Below are 15,359 nucleotides of genomic sequence, written 5' to 3' on the forward strand. Positions count from 1 at the left end.
TCTCTGTTACTCCATCCTGGCTTAAGCAGAAGTTAGAACTGTATTTCTTAATTTCTAAACAGGTGGTATTTTTCTAGTTATCTTTTGTTACTAATTTCTAACCTAGTTGTCTAATTGAGTCTACTGTTTTATGTATGTCCTTTAAATCAGTATCGTTAGTTGTGTTGTTCTGATCTGTCTTTACTTATTGTCTGCTTGGCCTATTAAAAATTAAGAGATGAATTTTCAGCTTATCCTTGTGGGTTCCATTAATTTTTGATACATATATATTATTGACTTTTATTAAGTGTGGACAAGTTTGAAATTTTGTAACTTCCTTCTCTGTTGATCCTTTTATCAACAATTATTGATTCTTTATTTCTAATAATATTTTTACTTTAAAATCTACTTTATCGATATTATTTAGAGGCTCTCTCAATTTACTTTTGGTTATATTTGCCTCATATTTCTTTTTACATACTATTATTTTCAACCATTATGTGCCCTTATGTTTCAGATATTTCTCTTTTAACTGTGTATTGTTAGATTTATTTTAAAAATCTGGTCTGTTTTTTACCTGACAAGTTTAGTCAGTTTACTTTATTGAGATTATTGATTTTTTCAAATATTTACTATCATCTTTTTGCTTTCTATTTGTTCCACTTCTTGGATGTTTCTTTGTTTTCGTTTCTTACTATTTAAAATTGTTTGACTATTTTGTTTGATGTGGTGTATGTGTTTCTTATTCCACTTTCCCCTTTACAGATTTGGAAATTTATTCACTTCATTTCTACTGTTTTAGTTATCACGCTTGAAATTTACTATACATTCTTAACAAAGTCATAATTCCTTTCCTGACTAATATTAGAATCTTTGACAGTGGTGTGCCTGAGCTGGCTCCTACCGACTCACAAGAGCTAATTATTAACAACTCTTCTCAACTCCACATTCAGTGACATAACATTGGAGCTTGAAATCAGTCATGGGGAGAACATATAACCATGGAACTCGACAAACACTATAAAGCAGGGTTTTCCCTCCTCTGGAAATGGTTGTTAAACATTTACTGGCACACCATTGGTCTTAGGCCATTCTATTGACCCTGCCCTATTTATAAGCCACATAGTCCAGAATTTTAATTTGTTTTAAATTCCGCACATCATTATTATTTTTATTATATATAAACAATTTTTTTTGGTTTACCAAAGTTTTGCTCCTTTTTCCTTCTGGCATCTCAACCAACTTTTTGTGGAGTCATTTTCTGAAGTACATCTTTTAGAAATTCCTCCTTTAGTGAAGGTCTGCTAGTAATAAACCATTCTCACTTTTGTTTTACTGTAATTGTCTTGATACCACTCTCTTTCTTGAAAGATGATTTTCCTGGGAACACAATTCTAGACTGACAGTTATTTTTTACTTAGCAGTTTAAAATATTTCTATTGTTGCTGTTGAAAAGTATGACATAGTTGTCATTCATTTGTAGGTAAATTCTCTTTCCTCTCTGACCATATATAAGAGCTTCTCTTTGTCTTTAGAGTTCTTTAGTGGATGGATTATTTAATAATTTCTCTTAGGACATCTGGCAGCTACCAGAAAAAAAATACAGGTGAATTGAATAATCCAGGTTTCCCCACCAATTGTAAATATCACTCATGTTGTATTCTAAATGTAATTGTGTATATTTCTGGACCTTCCCTCCTATTTCATTAAATTCCCTCTATTTATTTATGTGGAAATATGATGCTGTTTTTTGAAGACTTACAACATATTTCAGTAACTGGTAGATCTAGTATTCCTTCCCTATTACTCTTATATTTTAGAGTTTCTCCAACTATTCTGGATTATTTTTTTCATACTAATTGTACAACTAGCTTGTCTAAGTCACCAAAAAATTACCTCCTGGTGTCATTTTTTGAAAATAATTTTTTATTTTCCAATTACAGCTGGCATACAATATTTATTAATTTCAAGTGCACAATATAGTGATTAGACATTTACCAGTATATAACTTACGAAGTGATCACCACGATAAATCTAGTACCCTTCTGTCACCATGTATAGTTTTTACAACATTTTTTTGACATTCAATATTAGTTTATATTAATTTCAGGTGTACAGCAAAGTGGTTAGACATTTGTATAATTTAAAAAGTGATCCCCCTGACCTGGCACTATACATAGTTATCACCATATTATTGACTATATTCCCAGGCTGTACTTTACATCCCCGTGACTGTTTTGTAACTATCAATCTGTACTTCTTCATCCCTTCAACTTTTTCACCCTGCCCCCAACCCCTTCCCATCTATCACCCCAACAAATCTAGTACTCCTCTGACACCATACATAGTTACTACAATATTTTTGACTATATTCCTTATGCTAAACCCTACATCCCCATAACTACTTTTTACAATCAATTTGTACTTCTTAATCCCTTCCCCTTTCTCACCCACACCCCCAAACCCCCTCCCATCTAGCAACCGTCAAAATGTTCTCTGTATCTATGTTTGTTTCTGTTCTATTTTGTTTATTTTGTTCTTTAGATTCCATATATAAGTGAAATCACAGTGCATCAGTCTTCCTCTGTCTGACATATTTGACTCAGCATAGTACCTTCCAGGTCCATCCATGCTGCTGCAGATGGCAAGAACCCATTTCCTTCCCTGGCCGAGCAATATTCCATTATATATGTGTACTACCTCCTCTTTATCCATTCTTCCAATGATGGACACTCAGGCTGCCTCCACATCTTGGCCATTGTAAACAATGCTGCCATGAATATATACACAAGTCCCCTCAAAGTAGCATTTTGGATTTCCTCAGATAAATACCTGGAAGTGGGATTACTGGGTCCTTTTTTGTCTCTTGTTATAGCCTTTGCTTTAAAGTCTGTTTTGTCTGGTATTAGTATTGCTACCTCAGATTTTGTTTGTTTGTTTTTCTTCATTTCCATTTTCATGAAATAACTTTTTCCCTCCCTTTACTTTCCGTCTGTGTGTGTCTTTCAATCTGAAGTGAGTCCCTTATAGGCAGCATATGTAAGGCTTTTGTTTTCTTATCCATTCTGCTCTCCTATGTCTTTTGATTGGAACATTTAATCCATTTACATTAAAAGTAATTACTGCTAAATATGCAGTTATTACAATATTATTATTCATAATTTTGATCTTTTCTTTTTTCCTCATCTTAAAGAAGTCCCTCTAACATTCCTTGTAATACTGGTTTGGTGATGATGAACTCCTTTAGCTTTTTCCTGTCTGGAAAGCTCTTTATCTGTCCTTTGATTTTAAATGATAGCCTTGGTTGTAGTCTTGGTTGTAGGTTCTTTCTGTTCATCACTTTGAATATTTCCTGCCAATCCCTTCTGGCCTGCAAAGTTTCTGTTGAGAAATCAGCTGATAATCTTATGGAGGCTCGCTTATAAGTTACTAGTTGCCTTTCTCTTGCTGCTTTTAGGATTTTCTCTTTGTCTTTAACCTTTGCCATTTTAATTATAATGTGTCTTGTTGTGGGTCTGTTTGGCTTTATCTTGTTTGGGACTCTCTGTGCTTCCTGAACTTGTATGTCTATTTCCTTCAGCAGGTTAGGAAAATTTTCAGTCATTATTTCTTTAAATAGGTTCTCAATCCCTTGCTTTTTCTCTTCTCCTTCGGGTACCTCTATGATATGAATATTGTTACACTCAATGTTGTCCCAGAGGTCTCTTAAACTATCCTCATTTTTTAAAAATTCTTTTTTCTTCTTGCTATTCTGATTGGGTGTTTTCTTTCACCTTATCTTCCAAATCACTGATTTGATCCTCTGCTTCATCTAGTCTGCTGGTGATTCCTTCTAGTGCAGCCTTCATTTCAGTTATTGTATTCTTCACTTCTGACTGGTTCTTTTTTATGGTTTCTATGTCCTATTTTTATGCTTGCTATCTCTCTGTTGAAGTTTTCACTAAGCTCCTTGAGCTTCTTTATAATCATTGTCTTTAACTCTGTCTCTGGTAGGTTGCTTGCCTCCATTTTGTTTAGTAGTTCTTTTTCTGGAGTTTTTTCCTGTTCTTTCATTTGGGACGTATTTCTTTGTCTCCTCGTTTTGGCTGCCTGTCCATGTTTGTTTCTTGTATTAGGTAGATCTTCTATGTCTGCCAGTCTTGGCTGGGTGGCCTTATGTAGTAGGTCCCCTGTGGGGCCCTGGCACAGTCTCCCTGGTCACCTGCTCTGGGTGCTCCAGGAGTGTCCCTTTTGTGGGTTGTGTGTGCCCTCCTGTTGTAGTTGAGCCTTGATTGCTATTGGCATGTCAGTGGGTGGGATTGGCCCTCAGGCTGAGTGTGAAGAATTGTGGTCACCAGGTTAATGTAGACTCTGGTTTGGTGCCAGTGCTGAGCTTGGAGCTACTCAGCAAAAGTCTCAGAGCAAACCAGGGCTAGTCACCGCCCATCTGGGGCCTGGGGACTCTGATAGTTTTCCAAGAAAGAGTGCAATGTGGGTGGGGCTGGCTGCTCACGTGAAGAAGTGATTCTGGTGGGGGGGGGGTTGGGCAGGGTGGGTTCCTAGTGAGTCAGCAGGGTGGAGCAGCGGAGCTCATCAGACCAATCAGATTCAGATTTGGCCCATAGGGGAGGGCTCAACACAGGAAAGATGGCACCTGCCTCCCGACTGCATGGGAGAATGACCTCACACAGGGAAAATGGTGACCCTCGTCCAGCCCTGCCCCAAAGCCACACATCTCAGTCCACCGCCTGCACACCTCTAATGCCCCCCAAGTCACTGTCCCTCCACCGGAGCCCAGGGTGAGTGCCTGGGGACAAGAGAGGGCCATTTAAGAGGACGTCTAGCTTTCCTGCAGCCTTCTATACCACCGGGGTGGTCAGAATCTCCACTGATTTTCACAGCCAAATGTTGTGGGGGCTCCTCACAGAGTACTGCCACCAGTACTCTGGACTGGGGAGGCCGGTGTGGGGCTGGGATCTCTCTCTGCTCTGGGGGAAACCTCCACGGCCTTGATATACCTCCGGTTCTCAACCACCACATAGAGGTTTGGAACCAGCCCATTTTGTGTCTCCACCCCTCCTACCAGTCTCAACCTGGCTTCTTCGTTATATCTTTATTTATAAAACTCTGTTCAGCCAGACTTCAGATGGTTCTCAGATTGTCTGTAATTTATTTATAATTTTAATGCATTCTCTGAAAGAAGCAGGCACAGTATTTACTCCACCATCTTGGATCTCTCCCCTCATTTTTTAAATTGTGGTAAAAAAAGACATCTTATAAAATTTACCATCTTTACCAGTTTTGAATATACAATTCAGTAGTGTTAAGTATATTCATGTTGTTGTGAAACAGATATCTTGCCTATTGTGACTAATGCTGCTGTGAATATGAGTGTGAAAATATCTCTTTGAGATATTGGTATTTGAGATATCAATTCTTTTGGATATATACCCAGAAGTGGAATTGCTGGATTTTTAATTTTTTTAAGGAACACAATATGATTTTCCATAGCAGTTGCACCATTTTACCATCCTACTGGCAGTATACAAGGGTTCTAATTTCTCCATTTCCTTGCCAGCACTTATTTTCTTTTTTCTTTCCTTTTCTTTTTTTTCTATAGTAGCCATCCTAAAGGGTATGCAATGATATCTCATTGTGGTTTTGATTTGCATTTCTCTAATGATAAGTGATGTTAAGCATCTTTTCAGATGCTTATTGGCTATTTGTAACATCATGTTTGGAGAAATGTCTATTGAAGTTCTTTGCCTATTTTTAAATTGGGTTGTTTTTTGTGGTTGTTGAGTTGTAGGAGTTCTTTATATATTCTGGATATTAATCCCTTATCAAATATATGATTTGCAGATATTTTCTCCCATTTTGTAGTTATCTTTCCATTCTATTGATTGTATGTCAATTTTATTGAGATCATGTTGAATTCAGGTAAAACTAGGTGGAAATGAAATCTTTATGATGGTAAGTATTGAAATAACTATATAAAAATGTTTTTCATTTATTGTATGAAATACAAGTCTTCTTTTTTTTGTTGTTGACCTATTGCCTAGTAGTTCTATTCATTACTCAAAATAGATCATTGAAGTCTCCAACTATTATTGTTGATTTATCCATTTTTTCCTTCAATTCCATCATGTATTTTGTAGCTCTATTATCAGGTGCATGTATGTTTATAATTGTTATTCTTTCTGTCTCATAACAACTTTGTTTCAAAATCTATTTTGTATGATATTAATAAAACTGCTCCAGTTCTCTATTGGCTAGGGTTTGCTTGATATATTTTTCCAACGCTTTTATTTCAACCTTTTTCAATCTTTGAATTTAAACTGTCTCACATAGACAGCATACAGTTAGATTATGTTTTAAAATCCATTTGACCAATCTCTGCCTTTTAATTAGAGTGTTTAATCCATTTACATTTAATGTAATTACTGATAAAAGAGTATTTATATCTGCCATTTTTCTTTGTGTTTTCTATATGTCTTATTTTTCATTTTTGTTTTTGTTCCTGTATTCTTCCATTACTGCCTTTTTTGTGTTAAATGGATTGTTTCCAGGGTACCTTTTAAGTTTTGTTGTTGTTTTTACTTAATTTTTAAGTCATTTTCTTAGTGATTGCCCTGAGAATTACAATTAATATCTTAATTTAAAATAATCTAATTTAGATGAATACCAATTTTAAGAGTATAAAAGTCAATGCTCCAATATAGCCCCATTCCCTCTCCGCTCTTTTGTTATATCTTTGTCAATCACAGTATATGTTTATACATTATAAACCCATCAACACAGTTTTATAATTACTGCTTTATGTAGTTTCTTGAATAGATTTTATTTTTTAGAGCAGTTTTGTTTTACAGCAAAAGCAGAAATTACAGAGTATCTATATACTTCCTGCCCCCCCTACATAGGCAGTTGTCTTTTAAATTAGATAGGAAAACAAAATAGTTACAAACAAAATACATACGTATTGTGTTTTATACTTACCTACATGGTTACTTTTACAGTCCTCTTTATTTCTTCAAATGGGTTTGAATCACTGTCTTGTGTTCTTTCACTTTAGACTAAAGGATTGCCATTAATATTTCTAGTAGGAAAGACCTGTTAGTGATGAATTCTCTCACTTTTTGTTTATCTAGAAATGTCTTAAATCATCCTTCACGTTTACTGAATTTTAATTTATTGTTCATGTTTGAAGTATAGTTTTGCTGGATATAGAATTTTTGGTTGACAGTTGTTTTCTTTCAGAACTTTGAATATGTCATTTCACTGCCTTCTAACCTCCACGGTTTCCAATGAGAAGTCAGCTGTTAATCTTATTGAGGATCCCTTGTCCGTGATGAGTTTCTACTTTTGTTGCTTCCCAGATTCTTTCTTTTTTTTTTTTTTTTTTTTTTTTTCATCAGCAACAGGTTTTATTTGTCACCATGAAAAGTTTGATTTTTAAACAGATTTTTGGACTGGGGCCCTCATATCCATCAGCTCATTCAACTTTAGCATCTGTCTCTTCCCCAGTAGCTTTTCCAGAGCTGCCACCTTCACCATGAAGCTCCATGAGTTTTCCCAATTCAAACTTGGGCTTCTTCAGCATTTTGACATCATGGAGAGGATAACTAGATTGGCAAGCCTTTTCAATGTCTTTTCCAGTGCTAGCCAGAATAAACTAATTGACCACTTCTTTCAAGTCATTTGTCTGCACCTCTCGGGTCACGATTTCCATCATCTTCCAGATTTGGCAGACCTGTTGATGCTGAGCATAAGAAGTCTTCCGAATCTGAGTGTTGCATTTTTCAGTAAGACCAACACAGAACAGATGAAGCAAATAACCGTCGGTAATCTTAACATCAACATGAGTTTCAATCATGGTCTGCCATTTTTTGACCATGGAGCACATTTTGTCACGGATAAGATCCATGCCATGGAAATTAGTCAGGCAGTTTTTGCCCTGAACATCCTGAGTAATTAACTTGAATTTTCTAAATGCAACTTCATCATTCTGCAGATCAGCTAGGCTCACTTCAAAAACACGACCCTTGAGACCATCAGATGCAATTTTGGTTCCTTGAGTTCTTGTGACTAGTGTTTTCCCAATATTTCTTGTATTGAACATAGCTGTCGCTTTCACATCATACCAATCTTTCTTAGAAAATGTGTCAACCACTTTTTTCTTGGCTCCCTTCTTGCCGCCTTTCATAAGGCACTTATTCATGCTGACCACCATGATGTTGCTCAGAAAGCAAAAAAAAAAAACCGCCCCAGATTCTTTCTTCATCTTCATCTTTTAACAGTTGAGTCTATGTGTGCATCCCTTTGAGTTCATACTATTTGGAGCTCATTAAGCTTCTTGGATATGCAGAATAAGGTTTTTCATCAAATTTAGGGAGTTTTTAGCCATTATTTATTCAAACTTTCTTTCTGCCTGTTTCCCTTTCCTCTTTCCTGCTGGGACTCCCATAATGTGTATGTTGGTATTAGGCTCTATTCACTTTTTGTCATTCTTTTTTCTTTCTGCTCCAGAACTTGTTAATCTCAATTGACTTATCTTCAAGTTCACTGTTTTTTTTTCCTTCTGTCAACTCAGATATACTGTTGAGTTGCTCTAGAAATTTTTCATTTCAATTATTGTCCTTTTCAACTCCAGCATTTAAATTTGGTTCCTTTAAAATAATTTTTATCTCTTTATTAATGTTCTCTATGTGGTGAAATATCATTCCCATACTTTTCTGTAATTTTTTAGGCATAATTTTCTTTAGTTCTTTAAACATGTGTATAATTGCTGATTTAAAGTTTTGTTTAGTAAATCTAACATGGGGGCTTCCTGGAGGACACTTTCTTGTTACTTTGCATGTCTCATAATTATTTGTTGAATACTGGATATTTTAATAATATAATGTGGTAACTCTGGAAATCAGACCCCCTCTTCCAATGTTTATTGTTGTTGCTGTTACTTTTTGTTTATTCAGTGACTTTCCAGGACCAATTCTATAAAGTCTGTATTCCTTGTCATGTGTAGTCACTAAAGTTTCTGTTCTTTTAGCCTAGTGGTCAGCTCATGATTGGACAGGCACTTCCTTAAATGCTTTGAACCAATAGGTCTTCAACCCTTTGCCTAAAGATTCTGTGTGTATGTTGGAGCGTGCCTTCAATACTCCAGCAACTTAATGCTATGCCTTAATTTTCACTTCTTGCTTAAGTAGGCTTTCAAGGTCAACCAGAGATGAGAGATTAGGGAGGGCCTTCTGAGATCTTCCCTGCATATACACCTGGCCATTTAAGTCTCCAGGGATATGTAAAAGCTTTTCAGAGCCCCCACAAACATCTCATTCCCACTTTTCCCAGACTCCTGTTTGCCCCAACTAGTATCACTGCCTCATGCAACAGCAGTGTGGAACAGTTGCCCCTGGTTGTTCTCAACAAACACCCTGAAAATAGGCCATTTTTCACTAAGCAAGCTCTGAATCAGGTCAAAAAACAAGTACTGAGAATGGGTCTGTCAGGGAGCTGCCAGGCAGATCAAATAGTGACAATTGTCTGGAAATTCATACTGCTGAGAAGTTCCAAGCCCATTCTGTCCTTTCCAGTAGTTACCAGACTGCTATTTTTCACAATTACCATGGTTTCAAGTCTGCTGGTTTTTAAGGCTACCACAGAGCTGGGGAGAGGAGGATGGGAATAGGGCAAATTAAAACACTGAAAGTTTTCCGCTCTTACTAAGAGTCAGGCATTTTCTTAAACAAATACTCCTTCAATTGTTGCAAACTTTTTGTTAATTTTCAGGGCTCTGAAAAAGTTAATTTTGACACTTTTTACCCATGTTCCTGTTGCTTTATGGAGGAACAAATTTTCAGAGGTCTTTGCTCTGCAATTCTCAAAGTTCTGTCTCTGTAATTGATATTTTTAATTTGAGTACAAGATTTTACATTGTTCCCTGTTAAAAGTGATTTGGGGGTTTTGGTCCAGCATTCATCATGTCACAGTAAATTTGACTCTAGAATTCCATCATGAATCAGTAAGCACCTGCTGTGGGGCAGGCACTGTGATGGATGCTCAGGAGAAGAAAGAGAAGTTTAAACAATGCTTCCTGCCCTTTGAGAGCTTACAGAGCAGCTGGGACAAAACATAATTATGAAGCCTTTCATAATTTTGAAAATAAGAGGAAATGAAGAACGATGTAAGGTTTTAAGACAATACTATCCAATAAAACTTTCTGTGATGGCAACATTCTGCACTGATCAATGTGGTAGCCAATAACCACATGAGCCAGTCGGGCACTTGAAATGTAACTGCTGTGACAGAGGGACTGAATGTTTAATTTTATTTAATTTTTAATTAATTAAAATGTAAATAGCCACATTAAAATGGCTATTGGACATCAAGGCTCTAAGATTAAATATTTGTTTGATTGGCTGGGATGACTCTGTGTAGGATGGGATGACTCTGTGGGTGCGGAAGATTCCTTCCCATAGGAGGCCCACAGGTCTCTTCTGGCTCCCAGGGGTGGACAGAAGCTGTGGGCTATGGACACTGTCTGGCATGTAGTTGTGCCTGGTGCACAATGGGTATCATTCAATGACTGTTCAAACAGGTCGTCTGAGCCACCTGGCAGAGATAACCTTAAGTCTACCGTGTTGATGGCAAACTTAGACCCCAATTCCTAGATCAAGTACAATGTGACAAATGTAATTTGATGAAAAGGGGTTGTGCGAGCTGTGAAAGAATAAGCCCCCTTCCTAATCCAATGGTCAGTGGAACATTCCTTGTTTTTCTCTGCAGCCACAAAACAAGCCCCTGATAGCATTTGTTGTGTTCTTCTACCCTTTCTAGCAGGGTCTCTTTACTCCCACATTGATGCTGCAAGTACAGGCTTCTGTCCAGGGTCCGTTCTGGCAATTCCCCTTGAGGTCCCACAACCTCCCTGCTGAGTCAGTGCTGACATGGAATTGAAGTTTTCCCTCTGGCCTGCAGAATTAACTGCACTCCCTTCCGCTGTCCCACCCCTTTCAGAGCTGGGAGCATTTGAGGGAGGGAGAAGCAGAAGGGGTTCATGTGAGAGTCCCCCATGTGCCCTGGGGCTCATGTGGCCTGGGATGCCAGTCACAAAGAGTCTCCAAGCCACCACTACTTCAGAGCAAAGGCGTAAGGGAAGACATCTGGGTGGCGGAAACCAAACCTGAGATCAGAGTGATCCCATGCTGAGGCTGAAGTGACGCTGCGGACAAGGCCCCCGGCGGATGTTGCAGGAGAGAGGGATGCAGGCATGAGGAGGCCTGGGGACCATAAGAGGTAGAGTGGCAGATGGCTAATGATTGAACTGTCTGCAATTTGAATAATAAATTCTCACCATAAAGCTAAGGGCTATTCAGGGTTAGGGAGCTCAAGTCAGCCTGGAATGTCTGACCATATGACTCGGAGCCAGGTCTCACCTCTCTCAGCTTGTTTCCTCATTTGTAAAATGGAGCCGACTCTTAACCCCAGCTTGTAGGCATGTTGTGAAGTTAAGTAAGAAGCATTTCCACAATGCACAGCACAGTGCCTGCCACAATATCATTTATTACCACCCCACCTTCACCCTGATTGACCATCTTTGAGGGTAAGAGTAACTGAGCCTCAACAGCAACAAGGAAGCAAGTCAGAGCCAGGGAAGAACTTCCTGACTCTTACCACAGTCAGAGAGGAGCAGAAGAGGAATGTGAGCCTCTGCCAGGGGCCCTGGAATATCAGGGTTGGTAAAGAGTCTGTCTCTGAATAGGAAGCCTTCTGTATGTTCTCTCTGCCCTGGGTCACTTGGCTCATTGTGGAAGGTGCCAGGCCTTGCCAGCGCCACCCTCTGCCTCTCCCATGATTCATAAATAAGAGGTGCCAAGATCTCTGGCTTTGGAGCCTGGTTCACCCGCCCAAGGACAGAGGAGCACACAACTTCTTCCCTTCAGTCTCAGGACCCCCACCTTCTTCTTTATGTCCCCAGATTACTCACAAGCACACCTTCTTCCTCTGTGGCTTCCGTCTGCCCATCCATCCCCAGCCCCCCAACCATCCTACTTTTTTTTCCATCCCTCCTCCTCTTCTTCCCATATTGCATTCACTGAAGACTCCCTGGACCGGGAGTCCATTCAAGGGACATGTGTATCTCTGTGTCCACACAGGCACAAATGGGCTTCATGCTCAGATGACCCACTGTAACCACACTCCAGCCTGTCCCTGCCACTCATGTGGGGTGCCCAGAGGCCTCCCATTAGCAGCCTCTCCACCTCTCCCCTCAGGCCCCATTAGAGAAAAGTGGAGTCACCACCTCTCTTCATGGGCAGCTGGGGGCCCCTTAGCAGTCTCTGCACCTCCTTCCCCCTCTCCTCAGGCCCCATGCCCAGCCCTGAGGTTTGGAGAGCCTAGTAAGTGCCCTATCAACATGTTAATCAAATTACTTAGGAGCTAAAATTGACGCTGTTCATTAATTATACAAGATTATGCTAATTGTGCATGCAAATACATGCAGGGGAACAGAAGGTGTTCAGGCGCATGGTGGGCCATTAGCATAGAGGATGGGGTTCTGGTGCATTGGCATGCTAATGTATGCACCCTGGCTATTTATAGACCCCCCAGCCCATCTGCACTGCAGCCACCTCTGCCCTAGTAAGGATCATGGTGGGGAGGCCAGGTCCAGGTGGCTATGGACCTGGGGACACTGGGCCTTGGCTGCTGCCCCAGGCCAAGACCAGGAGGTAGCATGGGCCGCCCCCATCAGGGCCACCCCACCTGGGCCTTGACTATTGCACCAACCTCCTCATTCACCATTCCTTCTCTGGCCTAGGCCCTTTGGTACCTGCTTCTTCCTGGAGGCAAAATGACTCCTCCAAATGACACAGCCAGTAAGTCACCTCCTGCTGACTCCCTGTCACCCACAGGGTCCCCAGCCTGCATGATTTGCTGCCAACCCCTCCAGGCACTGGTCCTCAGCTGCCCTCCTCCATCTTGTCAGGCACCGCTGGGAAAGTGTGCCATGCATGCCACCTGTCCCTTGGTAGGGTTGTTATTCCCTTCTCATGGAGGGCTCCTGACTTCTACTTCTCTTCAAGGGAAAATGCCCCTGGTCCTCCAAGATTCAAAATGCCCAAGATCACATGTGACCTCTAGGACCCCTTCCACCTCTCCCAGGCAGAGTGGTGCTACAGATTACGCTTGGCAAGTTATTCTGCCATGCCTACCCCTCTATCTTGTTGGCTGTACTTTAAGTTTCCCTTTTTCCTGCTGGATTATACTTTCCTTAAGATCTTATTCACCTCTAGATTCCACTGTCTGATACACAGAAGGTGTTTAATACATCTTTTTAAATGGGTGTATTGAATGAATGAGAGAATGAATGTTCCAGCCACCTGTACCCTCCTCTGAGCTGGGGGCAGGGGGCAGCAAACAAGGAAAACAGTGGCGAGCACAGACCCTGCCACAGAAGATGTTTTGTTTCTTCTGAGCCCTTTGGGATAAAAATCAATGGAGGATTCCCCACACACACATCTCAGGCTGCGGTGCCAACTTTTGACTTGGAAATAAATCTCTAGTTTTATTCTACCCTTTGCTCTCAATCTGCTTCCTTTCCCAAGATACTGTGTTGTTTTGAGCACCCTGCCCCAACTCATGTGTCCATCCATACTACTTCCTCCTTCTCGATCATACTGTTCAATATGGTAGCCACGAGCCACATGTGACTATTTCAATTAACTAAAAAGAAACAAAACTTTTAATTTAGTCTCTCAGTCACACTAGCCACATGCCAAGTGCTCAGTAGCCACATGTGGCTAGTGGATATCACTTTGGGAGAAGTTCTGTTGGACAGAACTTGTAATCTAAAACTTATAATTCATTCCCTTGCTCCTGACAGTCCTATAGTTGCAAGTGCCCTTAGGCTCAATCCAGTTCTATCAGTTACTAACAACTTTCTCTTTTGAAGTGGGAACAATTTCAACACTAAGTAAGCACCTCTCGGGGATGTAGGGAGAAAAAAGCTGGTAAAAAGCTCTGCGACCTGGTTGCTTAGGATGAGATTCCTAGAAGCAGAGCGAGAGATGGGGATTCTTGTGAACGTGGTGTGTGGGAGGAGAGCTCTGGGGAGAAAAGGAGTGAGCGAAGCAGGACCAGGCAGAAGGAGTTAGCAAGAAGATGGTCTCAGCTGGAGTCGAGCTCCAGCCTGATCCTTTGGGGAGCTCTGAGGTATGAATAGCACTAAGAGTTGGTCATCCATGGGATGTCAGTCTGTTTTGGCTGTGGGAACATAGGCTTCTCGCTGAAGATAATTCTCAGGTCGCCGTGAGCCCTTTGACAGCCAACACCCACAGAAGCGTGGGGTGAGGGAATCGAGGCAGGCACCATGTGGTACCTGGACACTGCCTTCCAAAGAGCAGTTCCATCCCACTCTGCTCTCCAGCCCCTGAGAACCCAGAGTTTAACAGTGGATTCACATCAATCACCTCCGCACTTTTCTTATCTCTCGTCTCTTTTGAGTAAACCACTGTGCTAGGAGAGCTTTTCTTATGCAGTGGTGTCACCCCTGAGAAGTTTTGTGTAAAGCCAATGTTTGCACTTGAGTCAGTCCAGCATTTGCTTCTTTGGTAAGGGATATTCTATTGACAAGGAAGTTTTATTTTAATTTCACCTTGAGTAGTTTTTACAGGGAGAAATAAAAAGCATTTATAGAAATGATTAAGGAGGCTAAGCGGAGTACAACATTAGGAATAGACACAGTGGAAATGTATTGGCTCTGTGCAATGTCAGAGGGATAGTGGAGGGAGGGATGGGGGTTGACACTGAGTGAGGGATATAAATGATAAATGTCTAACTATTACATTGTTTTGTGCACCTGAAACTAATAAAAACAAAATCTAAAAAAAAAAAGGCTAAACTAAGTTCAGGGTGTAGTAAGGTAGGTGTGTGTGAATTGCTCTTAATGTTTCATTGAAATCACAGACATCAGTCAGGATGCATAACGACCACCTTTGAATTGCTTTATTAGCTGGATGGCCACTGTCCACAGCTCTTCATCTGGTATTTTATTAACCTTTTTGTTATGGAGGATGTTGAACATATAGGCAGAATAGAATAATGAACCACATGTACCCTTCACTGAACTTCAACACTGATCAACTCTTGGCTCATCTTGGGCAACTTGTCTTTAATCCTGAAAAATCTTCTCAGATTGACAGCAGTAGTCACAACAGCCAAAGGCCCAAATAGGGGCAAGGGAAACTGAGTCTCCTTTGCAACCCTGATGAATGTGTGACTTTGAGGAAATGCCCATTCCGTAGCTAACATGGTCCCTGTTTGGCCTGCCTCTTTTGAAGGACAGCTTGCTGCAGGGTCCTGCAACAGAAGCCTTGTGGCTGGGGCTCAGATGGACTGTGAGAACC

General features: G+C 40.4%; 1 protein-coding gene and 1 pseudogene across 7 annotated transcripts in view; one reads left to right on the plus strand and one right to left on the minus strand.

Moving 5' to 3' along the window:
- Window positions 1-15,359, plus strand: part of EBF4 (EBF family member 4) — a 53,818-nt gene that overhangs the window by 24,504 nt on the left and 13,955 nt on the right. The window lies entirely within an intron of this gene.
- On the minus strand, window positions 7,370-8,188 carry LOC109448416 (small ribosomal subunit protein eS1; annotated as a pseudogene).

This window comes from Rhinolophus sinicus, linkage group LG13 (assembly GCF_036562045.2).
Source record: "Rhinolophus sinicus isolate RSC01 linkage group LG13, ASM3656204v1, whole genome shotgun sequence".
In the NCBI taxonomy this organism is placed as follows: domain Eukaryota; kingdom Metazoa; phylum Chordata; class Mammalia; order Chiroptera; family Rhinolophidae; genus Rhinolophus; species Rhinolophus sinicus.